Here is a 15,190-nt window from a genome sequence, read left to right on the forward strand (position 1 = left end):
TTGTCGAGACGATGGCACCCGGCGCCACGGTCCTCCGAAAAATCCGCGAAACGAAGGGGGATCTGTTCGTCTCTGCACAAGGATTCCAGATCTTCAATCTCAGCCGCGTACCTGCAACCTACACACAAAAAAGCGAAGACGATTGGGGGGTTAAGGATTAGGGGTTTGCCTTTAGGTCAAACCCCGGTTTTGGAATTAACCAAGAAATGAGCAAGTGCTGTAAATGTAAATGACTGTAATGTAAAACAAGTACTAATACCTTGTTCTAAGGATGTTTGTATCCTTATGTGCAAAGGTTTAGATGTTGTACGTTGTAGTATGTAGCATGTAATAAGTGATCTCCTCTTCAATGGTTGAATCCTTGTCTTGAATGCAACACTTAGCCTTGAATGGAGACTTGGAATGATCAATTACTTGAATGCTTGAATGCTTGAGTATAGTTTCCACGCTTTTTTTTACACATATCCTCTTCATCCCAAATGAGAGAGAAAAATGTAGTTTATATACTTGTCAATTAGGGCTGATAGACTGATTTTCCCGACCTTAGGCTGACCAGGGAAGTATATTTCAAAATTGCAATCAAAAAGACCCGATATCACTTAGGAAACCGGGCCCAAAATAGGACCCAGGGACCAGGGCGCTGGGCACTCTGGTCCCACCTCCGGGACAGCGGGGTGCAAGGAGGTTCAGGCCAATGGTGCTTGAAAAATGCAGTTTTCAGTGTTGTGAGCAAGTTTTGGGGTCTCCATTCAGGTTGTGTGTTGCGTCGCCATCGTGAAGACCGAAATGCAGTCGAAATTGCAAGTGTCGCAATTTTAGGACGCTACACATGGAAACACCAATTGAAAATGAAACATGTTTGAATGATAATCAAACGAATGAAAATTTTGAAATTAAAAGTGATGTACTAGACAACCTTCCTGGCTTGGTTTCATGGAGATAGATTAAGACACATGCAAATATATTGTTTAGACATTTTTTTATAATAAGAAATTTGGGTTTCAATGTCAATTAATGGTACAACTAATTAAAATGACAAATGCGAAAAGTGATGAAGAAGTTAGGCTTTTATGTCAAACCCAAGAAGAAGGACGAGTCTTTAAAACAAGTTGTATCGACTGTTGCTAACGCCTTTGATACAATCGAAAAGAAAAGTTGTTCTAAAGATAAAAATGCGGCATGACGAGCAATAACAATAGCTTTAGTAAGCCAAACAACTTCTAATAAAAGAATGATGAGTAACATAAGTGGATATCTTAATATTCATCGTAAAACTTTGTCAAGCGCTGTAAAAAGAAGAGTTAATTTTGAAAGTGATCCGACAAACAAATTGTGGACTTTTAGTGGTAGACTACCAAGGTTTAATATGAAACTTACTGGTGAAGTCAAAAATTTGATCAAAAAATTCTGGCACTATAATACGAGAGTATCACCTAAAGTTAGAGATGTTCTTAAATTAAGAGTTGGGTCAAAAATTCATGATCCACATCCAAAACACCTATTGGACATGACTCAAACTGAATTGTACAATTTTTTTTTGGATGATAAGGTGTTGACTATTAGCATTTGTCAAAGGTCTTTTGAAAAGTGTAAACCTTGGTATGTTTGAATTAACAAGGAAAGAGTCACATGTTGTTGCAAAACTCATGTTCAATTTCGCTACCATTATGATGTATTTCGATATATACATGTTACCATGCATAGTAATGGAATGTTTCAAGAATATGGTATAAATATACCACCTGAAACTATAAAGGAGTTTATATCAAGCTTATTTTGCAACCCACCAAATGAGCAAAATTTTCTTTTCAATGCATGTGTTTCTCGTGTATGTGATATATGTGGCAATCTTGCATTGTTGGATGAATGTTTGCATGAAAATCTTTCAAATGATTTTGGACAACAATTAGTTGATGTTAAAAGATTTAAAACTGTTGAGTATCCACTGAAGGATGGAAAGGCTGGAAGACGATGCGATCTAATCACTGAAAAAGTTAGTGTTCATGCATTTATGAATGAATTTAAGAGTAACATCGTACCTAAATATGTTAAACACACTCAAAATGCTAGATGGCTCAATGGTCAATTTCGAATATGTAAGGATACATTTCCTGTTGGTTGTATACTTTTAGTTGTTGACTTTGCTCACAATACTACAATTCAGTGCAAGTATTGATTTTTGTCCATATTGTCTATAGGCATGCACCAGATAGTACAGAAGAGGATCACAAAATTTTGAGAGAGTACCATTTCTATATGAGTGATAATAAATTACACTCATCTGAGATTGTCTAGTATTGCTTCAAGAACTTTTTTCAGAATTTGAGGGAGAGAGAAATTCAGATGACACAACATCTAATATGGTCTGATAACTGCACAGGGCAATTCAAGAATGCTAGAATGTTTTATTGGTTGAGTAGGATTCATAAGAAAAATAATATCGAACACATGTGGAGTTTTTTTTAGGCTGGACACAGGAAAGGAGAACATGATGGTGTCGGTGCATGTGTTAAGAGAGACCTTTGCAGAGAGCAACTCAAATTCGAGGAAAAGGTTAAATTTAAAAATGCAAGTGCAATTTTGGATTGGTGTAGTGCAACTTTATCGACAAGATCAAGCCAAAACTCTACAATTAGACGTTTCTTATAGCTAGTTAAAGAGGAGAATATCCTTCCAAGATATGATTGTGATACAATCAATGGGTCAGCTAGATGGCATTTATTTAAGAGTTCTAATTCTAACACTTGGACTATATGGACTAAAGAGCTTGCATGCTTTTGTCAATTTTGTGTTGCAGGTGAATGGGAAGAATGCGAGAATATGAAATGGGTCGAAGAATGGCAACACAAATCCTTAGCACCTAGTGAGACACAATATCAAGATGTTAGAAGAAATGAAGACCCAGATCATGCATTTGCATCAGAAGATTATGATCGTGTTTCAGACCTCATACAACTTGGTAATTTAATTCAATTTCTTGTTTATAACGTTAAATTATATATTTTTATGTATTGTCATATAAATTATGATTGTATTTGAATTATAAATTCTAACAAGTTTTATTTCTACATGTACTTAAATTTGTTTCCAGGGAATCATAAACGCATTGCAGAAGAGAGAGGATGAGGCAATCATAGATGCATTGCAGAAGAGAGAGGATGCAAATGGTACATTAGGTTGAATCAAATTTATATGCATGTAAGTTTGTGTTACTTGTGTGAACTCTTTTATATTTAATCATGATAATTATTTTTCTTTGTCCCTTTAACATTGTATTTGTCTACATATGATACAATTTTGGTTTCATAAACAACATTGTATTAGTTATCTTCTTCTTAATGTTATTTTGTCCACATTATAATTGTGTTACAATCATTCTTATTTTTTATGATATATTTATTTTATCGTAATCTCTTCATAGATTAATTGTAAGTTCTTGATATTATTATTTTAAGAATAGGATGTTATTGTAAATTGGGATAATTATTTTATTGAATTATAAACTATTACACTATAAGATGATCAATCACAATGTTAAATATAAAGTCATAAATAGATCATATATAATCACTAAAGGGCACCAAATCACAAAACAACATCACATATATATAATCACTAGAGGGCACCAAATCACATAACAAGACCTGATATCATAATAGCTATGAAATGACATAATAAAAAGTCCTATATATAATCACATAACAATTCCCGATGACATAATAACAAGTCTTGAAAAAATAATAATAAGGAAATGACATTAAAACAAGTCCAAATAACATAATAACAAAACAACATCACATATATAATCACTAGAGTGCGCCAAATCACATAACACAACCTGATATCATAATAGCAACGAAATGACATAATAAAAAGTCCTATATATAATCACATAACAACAAGTCCTATATATAATCACATAATAACAAGTCCCAGGATAACATAACAAGTGTCATCATTAAAAGTCCATAATACAATAACATGACATAATCTAAAATATATAATCTAAGAACTTGCATGCATCTAATCTGCAGTCCTTTTCACTCCATGTAAAGGTGGCTGAGATGAATCATCTTGATGCACATGGTCCTGAGATGCACCATCCTATGTGTGTGTAGTATTAGTGTCTCCACCCTCCTGTGCAGTATCAATGTCTCCACCCTCTTGTACATTATTAAAAGATTTAACATGAGAAGAAGTTACTTGCATAATTCACTTATTAAGTAATTAGATGCTAAAAATTTAAAATAAATTACCATATGACCGTACTCTACAATGCCCTCACTGGTATGTGGAGGTCCACTATCATGAACAAGAAAAGTGGTTGTAGTCAAGTCCTACAAAAAAAACATTGTGCATCAATTTTGATAATCCCTATAAAAGCCAGGTACACAATATAAACAAATTAGAAATTATTTTTCTAATCATCACCACAAATGACAATGTCGACGGTTGCATCTAGCTCAATCCCACAGCCATACCAATACTGGTAGTGGTATCAACCTGAACAACATATATAAAGCATGAATCAAACTTATATATATATATATATATATATATATATATATATATATATATATATATATATACACTACAAGTTTATCGCAGAAAAGCATACATGTGATGCAGGCAAGGTAACTGATGGGTGAAGGTGTACATGTGATGCACCATCAAACAATCCAAAAGCCTACAACTGCAAAAAATAACAAACATGAATCAAAGTTGTACATAAATTAGTAAGCATATAAACACTTCAAATTAATGGATGAAAAACATACTAGTGGTATATGAGGCTGAGCCTCAGTGGTCCATGGGTCACATGAAGAACTACCCACCTCGATGCTACACGAAGCACCCTACAAAATTGAAAAAAACATATCATACACATCATTACATTAAAAAATTTATTGTTTATTTTAAATGTACATATCAATATAATGTATCTAGATGAAAGTGCATACCGTAAATGGGGCACCAACATCTCTAGGTATCGAGGTAACATGATGTCAGTTCCTCAATGATGTGGTATGATCCATCCTCTGTTTAGAAAAAATTGACTCATGTTATGGTTCATATGTGTATATATAAGGAATTTAATATGCACTGTAAATTATATAAATAAATTCATACCTCTGTAGGCTGATCATTGTCTAACCATAGGAGATCAACGTATGAAGAGATGACATCAGCATGTGCAGCCTCCTCGGCATCATCATAATCACCATGGGCAGCATCAACATCATCAAAATCACCATCTCCTCCAGGGGCAGCCTCACTCTGTGGACCCGTACATACATCCCCACGGCTTGTGCAAACATGTGCTAAGCTGGGGGCAGTCCTCACCTCACGCAACTACTGTACCAAATTGCCCGACAGGGCACCCAATGAACCAAGAGCAGAATCCACTACTCAATGATGGGCAGGTGTTGGAACAACTGGTGTAGGAAGAGGAACCAAGGGATCATTGCGCACACGGTTTCTAACCTTGTCGCTCAATTTGGCTCCCGACCTATCTTGGGGCTTGCCTTTCCCGACCCCCTGAAATGATCTAATATCAAAGTAATTGGGATTTTTACCCAATTCAAATTTGGCCCATAATGTTTTCAAAAAATACATCGGGACCTCATGATTGGAGTGTGGTGGATAGTCAAAGACCATCCACCACTGCTCCCAAAAGTGTCTAGCTATGCCTGGGTGCCTACACCATCAAATTGAGATCCATGGCTTCTTCGGATCTATCTCTTCACCTGTCTTAGGGTTCACAAAATATTGTTTCAAATCTATTTTTGTTATTTTTAATTCATTGACTTGTTTGTATGTTAGGTCGTCAACGTACAATACACGCAATCCCTCCCGCCAACTACGACAACTATCTAGCTCACTATCTAAAGCCTGTATAGACTGTACAATCCCTTGCATACTATCTACAAGGTGTGACAGTTGTGGAGGTGGATGAGGCTCACGTCTAATGGTATGGATATCTCTAATCAAAGAATCAATATTCCTCCTAATGGTCTGCCTCAACTGATCGGGGGGAGGTGGAGGTGGAGGTGGCGCTAGACCTAATAGCTCATCTATCTCAAACTCATCCATTCTATGAAAATAATCTCCATATATATACAAACATGAAAATTTACAATTACTATTTAATTTACATTTCACCTTCCAAAAAAACATAATTAAATACAATTTACCAACTTAAATATAAAAAAAGGAAACTCACATAGATCTATAATATTATTAATAGGTGGGTCTATTTTAATAATAAGCATCATTTAAGAAATATTATCCACTTAAACCAAAGTATAAGAAATATTCTACAAAATAAAACATCATAATGCCCATGCAACTCAAACTCATAATGCCCATGCAACTCAAACAATACTTTTCAACACCTAAAGATGCATTAGTATAAGTTCCATCAAAATCATAAAAATAATCATGAGAGAGAGAGAGAGAATAGATAACTAATAAAATGACTCCACTGATTTAGATAATGAATAATCATCTCCTCTAGACTCCACTGAGGGCTCTGTTAGGTCTCGGAGACAACTGAGAGGGGGGGGGGGGGGGGGGGCGTGAATCAGTTGTCTAATAAATTCAAATCAAAATCAACTTAACCAAACTTAGTGCTTAATACCGGTAAACCAAACTTTATGCCGGTAGACAGTTTATCAGTTAATTGCAGTACCGGTAAAGATTAATGCATGAAACAAAAAGACAATAACATCCACAACACATAACACCAATATTTGTATGTGAAAACCCTATAAGGGGGAAAACTACAGTGGGAAACCTTACCCACAATTAGATGATACTACTGCAGATAGTATGTGTGAACAATATGGAGTCTGTACATGCAGAAAGGCCAACTGTCTAGAGCTCACTACTCAATCACAAAATGAGAGTCACACTGACTACAACTGGATGATTAAATCTAATGATAATGTACTGCTCAAGATAGCATCTTCATATGCTAGATTCAGTACCGGTTTAGCTTTGATATGCCTTCTTCAAACCTTCCTTCAATCTTGAATGATGTCTGCATGTATAGCTCTTCTTATATTCGCATATACCGAATTACAATCCTTTTCGCAATCCTATCCTTGCATATATCAATCTCATAAATGAGATCTTACATTTATACCATAACCTAAGACCAATTGAGTAGGTCGGCTCACTAAAAGATATTACAATAAAATCAATTACAAATAAAACAATATCCGATGCATGATGTTGGCTCAATGCATTTACAATAATAACAAATTATCTTCTTGACATGTCATGCTGATCTGGAATAGATGTTTGTCAGTGTATAACCTAGACCTATTTGCCAGTAACAACAAATATGCAAACCTGAATAAACTAATGAACAAATCACCAAGACAAAGTGTCTGAATAATGTCTTCGACATAACCAAGTAGTTTCCAAGTCGTTCCAAGTGCCGGTGAACCAAATATCGGTGATTGCACATGAGTCACTAGCTTGCCGGTGAACATAACCAAATCTTCAAGTGCTGATAAGTGTTGACAAGTGTTGACATCAATGACAAAACCATATCAACATATCCAAAATACCAACAGGCTCATTCTCGATTAAGATTTTTTTTTAGTTGGCATTTTGGGTCATCATGGTGCATTTGTATGTTTGTTATAGAGAGATGGATGATTACAATACCTATGATAGTTGTACTTTGGGACCCATAATAGTTGACCATCTTGTCATGAGAGGCTTCTAATCATAGTTTAATGGTAGCGTTGTGTAGTTCATCTTTTCAAAGAAAGTAACTTCCATGGAATTACAATTTAGTACCCTTGCAATATTTAACCATTATCGTCAATTAGGCTACCACTTTATATTTTCAACTTGATAGGAATTGATTCAACTACTCTCTTTTGGTTTTAACTAAATTCATTAAAGTCATAAGTTATATCTATGAACTTGTCAATACATGTACTGCTTTGTTGTGTTCTTTGCTAGAATCATGGGATGATTTAGTGATCGCAACTAGTAGTACTACACTAAGTTGAAGCTTGAATAAATAGTAGGTTCTCTACTCTTGGAGGAGTTAAAACAAAAAAAAAAACTATTTTTTTTATATTCAATTTTATATTGGTATTTTCTTGTTCAAAGTCGCAACCCACAAAATGTGATTCCAATATTGATCTATATTTGATTCTTATTTTTATTAAATCTGCCAACAGTGTGATTTATTGTCCTCTTAACTTAAATCAAGCTATGTAAATTTGAAGCCTTGTAACTTTTGATAGAGAGCATATTTTTTCATGCTTAATGTGGCATTGAAAAGGTGGTTCATAAATCTTCATAGATCACACAATTGTTTTCTAGAATATTCCCTCGTATTTTATATTTTATTTTTTGTGATTTCACATTCTAGTCATTTACTTGGACATCTTGGCACTTGAAAATGACCATCTTACATGAGATGAATTTGTTTGATATGTTTTATATTTATTGATTTAATTGATCTTTTAATTTTTTATTTGAGGAGGTATCATAGGTTTCTCTATTCATCCTTTCGTGGTAAAATTAGAAAGGGATAACTATGATTCTTTTTAAAATGATATCTTGATAAGTTTTAGGTGGTGTAATCATTTTCCTTTTATGTATGGACTCAAACCTAAACTAGAAACACTATAAATTATATAATCTTGGTGTAACATCATTGACCATGTAGGAGTGATTTGATCTAGTATCAAGATCATGATTCTATGTGTATTGCATTGGATATTGATTTCCCCCACACACTTTGGAATAGACTTTAGGAGATCCATGGAGACCCTCTTATCTCTCCATTCCTAGAGGATCATATTGTAGATTATTTCATTCCCTTTGTAGATGAAGATCACATACCCTTCGATGGTGATACTTAAGAGGAAATTTATTATATCACAGGTCTTGCATGTTTTGACAATTTAGAGGCTTGTCTCATTCTTCAAGTACTCATCCTATCGAGACCTAATATCCATCTTATGTTTTTTATTATTTTAGATTATTATCACCAATTCCATAAACCCAATTGATTTAGTCTAGCATGACATTAATCACCTTCTAAACATGACCACTTGGGATTCATATCTTTTGAATATATTATCCTTGTTTGAGGAGTTTAGAATTACATATGTTAAATATTATTTTGAGGATATTGATATCCTCTTTCATGATAGATATGCCATAATTGGAAACCCATCATATTATCTTTGACGCTCATTCTAATTCGATCCTCACAAGATTCTTTATCATCATTTTGTTCCAACATGTGAATATTTGTGAAGTTTTTAGAGACACAAGTCTATTTAGATTTGATTTTTGTGTTTACCCAACTTATTATAATGACATTTCCAGTCACCAATGTATTTATTTCTTCCTAAAGGAAAAAAAAACGTTGTTTGCAAGTAATGGATCATGTTTTTTCTTCAATCTTTCATCATTAGCACGTGACCTACTTCTTTATGGTGAGTTTTGTATTCTCGTTTTATCTCTCTTATTAGTGGGGTATTTACTATAAAAAGGAGGCATTGGTTATTAGAGGAAGATAAAAGGATAAAGCCAAGAGAAAAAATAAGAAAAAGGACAAAGCTCCAAATCTAAAGTGAGATCTAAGTCTCTCAATAAATCCTATGTTAAGCTTTATAATTATGTCAAGAAAATCCACATAAAAATGAATGCAAGAAAAATATTACAAGAATGAATTAAATGATGATTTAGATTCAATAAATTATTAGGATGACAATAGTGATATAATTGTTATATATTTGGAATGCATATATGTGAGGATACATGGATGATTAAATATAGAGATTCTTTCCACATGACATTCTATTTCTCATTGAGGCATAATTTTACATTTATTGTAATATTTTTTAAGTTCAAAAATATCTTTAGATGCACATTACGATATTGGTAGAAGGTGGACTTTAGGAGTAGTTGAAATTTAGTATAATAATGTCATTTTAGAAACAATTGGGATACTTCACCAATAATGTCACTTTGATGACAAGTTGAATCTTTGACAACTTTTTATGACACTTTAACAACACTTAATGTTACTTCAATAAGAGCTAACATTTAGTGGAAATCTATCACTTTGGTAGCCATTGGACTTTATGGACATACTACCTCTAGGTTGGAATTTAATATCTAGCATCTTAATGACTCAAATTTAGAAAAAATGCTTTCAACAACCATGTTTTCAAAGCAAAATAGGAATGGCTACAATTTTTTCTTTGCTGAGCAGTATAAACAATTGTAAGCATTACGTATTGGCAAGGATAGGGAGATCACTAAAATGATTGGTGATTCGTGGAATAATCTAAAAGAAGAAAAATCCATGTTTTCAACAACCATGTTTTCAAAGCGCAAAGTTTGGAAAGAATAAAGTTTAGTAGTAGGATTGTTCCACATGTTATTAAAAAAATATAGGGACTTGCAAACTCAAATTGGATATGGGATGTTGACATTAGGAAGTCTAACATTGACTATGTATTTAGTCTATGTGGTGGTGCAATTAGTTGGATGAGTAGGTGATAGGTTGTGGTTTCTCTTTCCACTATTAAGTCAAAGTATATGACATGTTATCATGTTTGTAAATATATAGTATATCTTTAGAGAGTGGGATAAGTTAGGAAGTAGTGAGGATTAATAATGATAGTTAGATTATTATCAAATTTAAGAACCCTATTTTTCACACACAAAAAACACATTCATATTCATTATCATTTTAAAGTTTAATTTAAACATAAATTAAACATCTAACTTTTACAAAAGAATCCTATAATTAAATACAACATTTAGAAATATAAATTTAAACATTCGAACTTTTACGCATGATTAAAATAGAGAGAGAGAGAGAGAGAGAGAGAGGGCGAGTAGGTAATTTGAGATACAACGAGTTAGAGAGAGAATAGATAATTTGAGAGATAGAGAGTAGGTAATGATAGAGAGGGTAACGTGTGAAAGAGAGAGAGGGGGGTAATGTGTGTGTGTGTGAGAGAGAGAGAAAGGGGGTAATGTGTGTGTATGAGAGAGAGGGGGCAATGAGAGATTGAGAAAGAGAGCGTAATGACAAAGATGGTAACGTGTACGTGTGTGTGTGTGAGAGAAAGGGGGTTTATTGTTGATTTTCATCTAGGGTTCATTGTTTGTTAATTATTTAGGGTTTGTTGTTCGTTTATTTTCTAGGGTTTATTGTTCGTTTTTTTCTATCTAGGGTTTAGTGTTCGTTTTTCTATTCAGGGTTCATTGTTTGTTTTTTGTGTCTAATGTTTATTGTTCGTTTACATTTTTGTTTTTTGTTTTTTTCCTACGGTTTTTACTATTCATGTTTTTTGCAATATTTAAAAACTAAAAACTATTTTAAACATGAAATAAAATAAAATAAAAAATATTTTTCAAACTTTAAAACACTAAAATTAAAAAATAACAATAAATTCACATTTTTTTAATGAAAAATAATAACAATAAATTAACATTTTTTATGAAAAATAATAAAAATAAATAAAACAAAATATAAAAAATAAAACTATGTACCTGGAAGGAGGTAAAAATGGTTTGGGGGGTCAGCTGGGATGAAAAAACCGGGTACCTGTGCTCCTCTGAAACATTTACCCGTCTTTGAAACAGTGAAAATGATGGAAAATGGTTAAAAAAAAAATACATTCAAGAAACAGGTGCTTGTACGGGCGCCCGTTTAGCTTTGGGTGCTTGTTTTTGAATGGATCAGGCACCCGAAGCGAACGGGTGCCCGATTTGTAAAAATCGGGCACCCATTTCTAGCGAGCTCTTTTCCCAACCTGTGGACTTCCACGGGATTGGGACCCAACTTTGTGCATTTACCCATGTATTGTAAAAGAAATGTTTTTTTATCAAAAGGGAAATATATTTACATAGGTTCTTCCTACCTTACGTTTTGACGCATGGTGAAATAATGACTTAAATGAACTTTACTAAATTATGATTGTCATCTTTCATTATTTTCATTTTCACTCTAAATATATGAATTGAATACATATTGGGTGAATTTTATTTATACAATATGATTGATGTATTTTGAGACCAAAAGTGAGTTTCTCATCGGGTATCAACATAACTTAAAATGTACTCCCCCGACAATGCATAGCTACCCCGATGAGCTTGAGGTAAGATTGTTTTAATTTTTGCCAATGGGGGTAAGTTAATATATTTTAATGTTTTACTTTTGAAGTAAAAATATTCTCAAATGCTATATTCTTGACATGCTTATGTCTTGAGATTTTTTTTTATATTTGATTATAGAAATATAATATGTCACTTCTCCTAGTAAAAAGTATTTTTGTTCCAATGATAAAATGGCTATAATTAAAATCGATTTTAAGGGCAAAAGTATTTTTTAGTTTTATTACTAGAGATTTTATTTCTTTAAAATATCCCATGCAATTTTTTTGATTTATTACAAATGTCTAACTATACCATTCTTGTGGAGATAATTAAATTATATTCCCTTGGCACATATTGCACAGGAAGTGTTTTTACCCAAAGGCTTAATATAATATTTGGAGATATAATGATTTTTATTTTTGCAAAAAATTCTTTAAATCATTGTCTCAAATATAACATTTTCTCACTCAATGTTATTTTGTAATATTATTTACTACCGAGGAATATTTTGTCAAGGGAATTACATTTTATTTATAAAAGCCTTTTGACATATAGTGAAAATAATGAATAACATTTGATTATCAAATGGTTGATATTTTCTTTCATCAAGTATATTTACCCTAAGTAAATAAATTGAACATATGCATTAGGGTAAATCATTTATATCATATGGATAATGGTTTGATTTTTTTTTGCAAGTATATATTTCATATGATAAAATATTTCCAAAAGAATTGAAGTTGCCCTAAAAGGTGAAAATGTATTCTTATCGCGCTATTGGAAATTTGTCCACGAATCTCATTTTCAAAAGGGAAGTATATACTTTTATGAATTATATTAGATATGATAGCTTTTACCTTATGTTATTATTTGAAAATCTATACTAGGGTAAATTAATATTCCAAAAGGGTTGAAATACTTTGATTACTCTAACCAAGTATTTACATGCAAAGAAAGGTTATTAATTTTTCCAAGGCAAACCCTAATCAAGGGTATAATAAGATTAATTCTTAAATCAAGGAATTTGATTGGCTTATCTTATGTATATGAGATCTTTGGGTGATAATGAAATAAAAGAACATTATTAAAGCATTTATTTAGTATGCATTTTAGGGGTTTCATTTGTAATTATTTCTTAAACCAAAGGGTGTGTCCTTTGGGAATGAAACTGTCAGCAACTATCCCTTATGTTTATAAAAGGGAAGTCACACAGAACAAAGATATACGACCTCGCCGCTGGCTAGGGCTGCAAGTGTTATGTTTTAGAAAGGTCTTGTAGGAATAAGAAGTTTATTCTGTGCAAACTGAATGTATTGGAGTATTTGAAAGTGCAACTTTTGTATACATTCTTATTCCAGAAGTTAATATACAAGATTTCATGCTTCTATCTTCAGATCCTTGCGTGTAATTCGATGTTTGATGAAATCACATGTCCTCTTGATAAATCTTTTAGATTTGCTCTGATGTGCCATCACATGATGTGGTATTGAATGTAAAATTGGGTTTTTATTGTTCATACAACACATAATGAAACCTTCACAATGATGATCTTATAATTGTCTCTTGAGTTGATAGTGATTCTTGTCCACAAAGTTATTCATTAACTGTTAGATAAAGGCATTGGTTTGTTATTAATCTTTGTTGAATAAGTTTGTATGCATTAGGTCCTTATCAAAGAAATAAATCTTCTAATTTCTATGAGTACTGCTCTTTTTCATAATTGCTTAAAGTCCTAACAGCAAACCTTTTGCATAATACAACTATACACACTTATTTTATCAGTTTTAAAGGCATTCAATAAAAAGCACTTATGTTGGCATAGTTGCAGGAAAACCTTTTGCCATCACTAGAATTGCTAATTCCCATAGTTTAAATCCACTCAAAACAAACCTCTTTTGTGCTTGAGAGTGTAAGGTACACCCACTCGGGTTTAGTGGAGCCTAAAGCGCAAAGGGATTTGGTCTTTGACCATCCCTGTTTGTTGGCCAAGGCTGATTGGGTCAACTGAGGATTAGGGAAGTCTTTGGTTTCCCACCCTGACCTAAAAATAAGAATATTATTGGAACTAAGTGGGTTTTTAGGAATAAATTGATTGAAGATGGACAAGTTGTGAGGAATAAGACTACATTGGTTTGTAAAGGATATTCTCAGAAGGAAGGAATTGATTATGATGAAAATTGTGCATCGGTAGCTAGGATTGAAGCTGTGAGATTATTTCTTGCTTATGTTGCACATAAGAACTACAAGGTTTATCAGATGGATGTCAAGTGTGCATTTCTGAATGGAGATCTTGAGTAGTGAGCTCTAGGCAGTGTGCTTGAATGCATCTACATTCCCCATTGTAATATTTACACATTCTACTACAGAGTGTCATCTTATTGTAGGTAGGTTCCCACCGTGGTTTTTCCCTTTATCTAGGTTTTCCACGTCAAAATATTGGTGTTATGTGTGTTGGTACTATTGTGTTTATCTTTATTCTTGCTACAGTTGTTTAGACCTGAGATTGTGCTTAATTTGTTCAATTCGGTGAAAACTGATTCCCCCCCCCCCCCCCCCGACCCTCTCAGTTTTCCTTCTTGGTTGCTGCTAACACACTCTTCTTGGGTGTTAGTGATGGGATGTTTGAGTCCTTGAGTGGATAATCTCTATAATAACCAATAAAACTTAGGAAATGCGAGGTAAATAAAACACTAAAATACAATGACCTCTATGTTACTGATGACATAAAACATCAGAACACAATAATTTATAGAATTTGACATAGATATATTTAGAATAAAATTAAATCAAGGTTGCCATTGCTTTTACATCAATTGATATAGATATTTTTAAATCAAATCAAATATTAGATATGCCACCACTTTTAGATTGATGAGCAAATTTAATATGATTCAAAGCTACAAGGTGTATTATGATGTATTATGAGAACTTTAGATGAATGGAGAAAAATGACGACTAAAAACAACAAATTATTTCACATTTTCGACATGAGAAAGTTATTTGGTTAAAAGCTCACCCAATATAGAGGCTAGCG

Source organism: Cryptomeria japonica, chromosome 1, assembly GCF_030272615.1.
Source record: "Cryptomeria japonica chromosome 1, Sugi_1.0, whole genome shotgun sequence".
Classification (NCBI taxonomy): domain Eukaryota; kingdom Viridiplantae; phylum Streptophyta; class Pinopsida; order Cupressales; family Cupressaceae; genus Cryptomeria; species Cryptomeria japonica.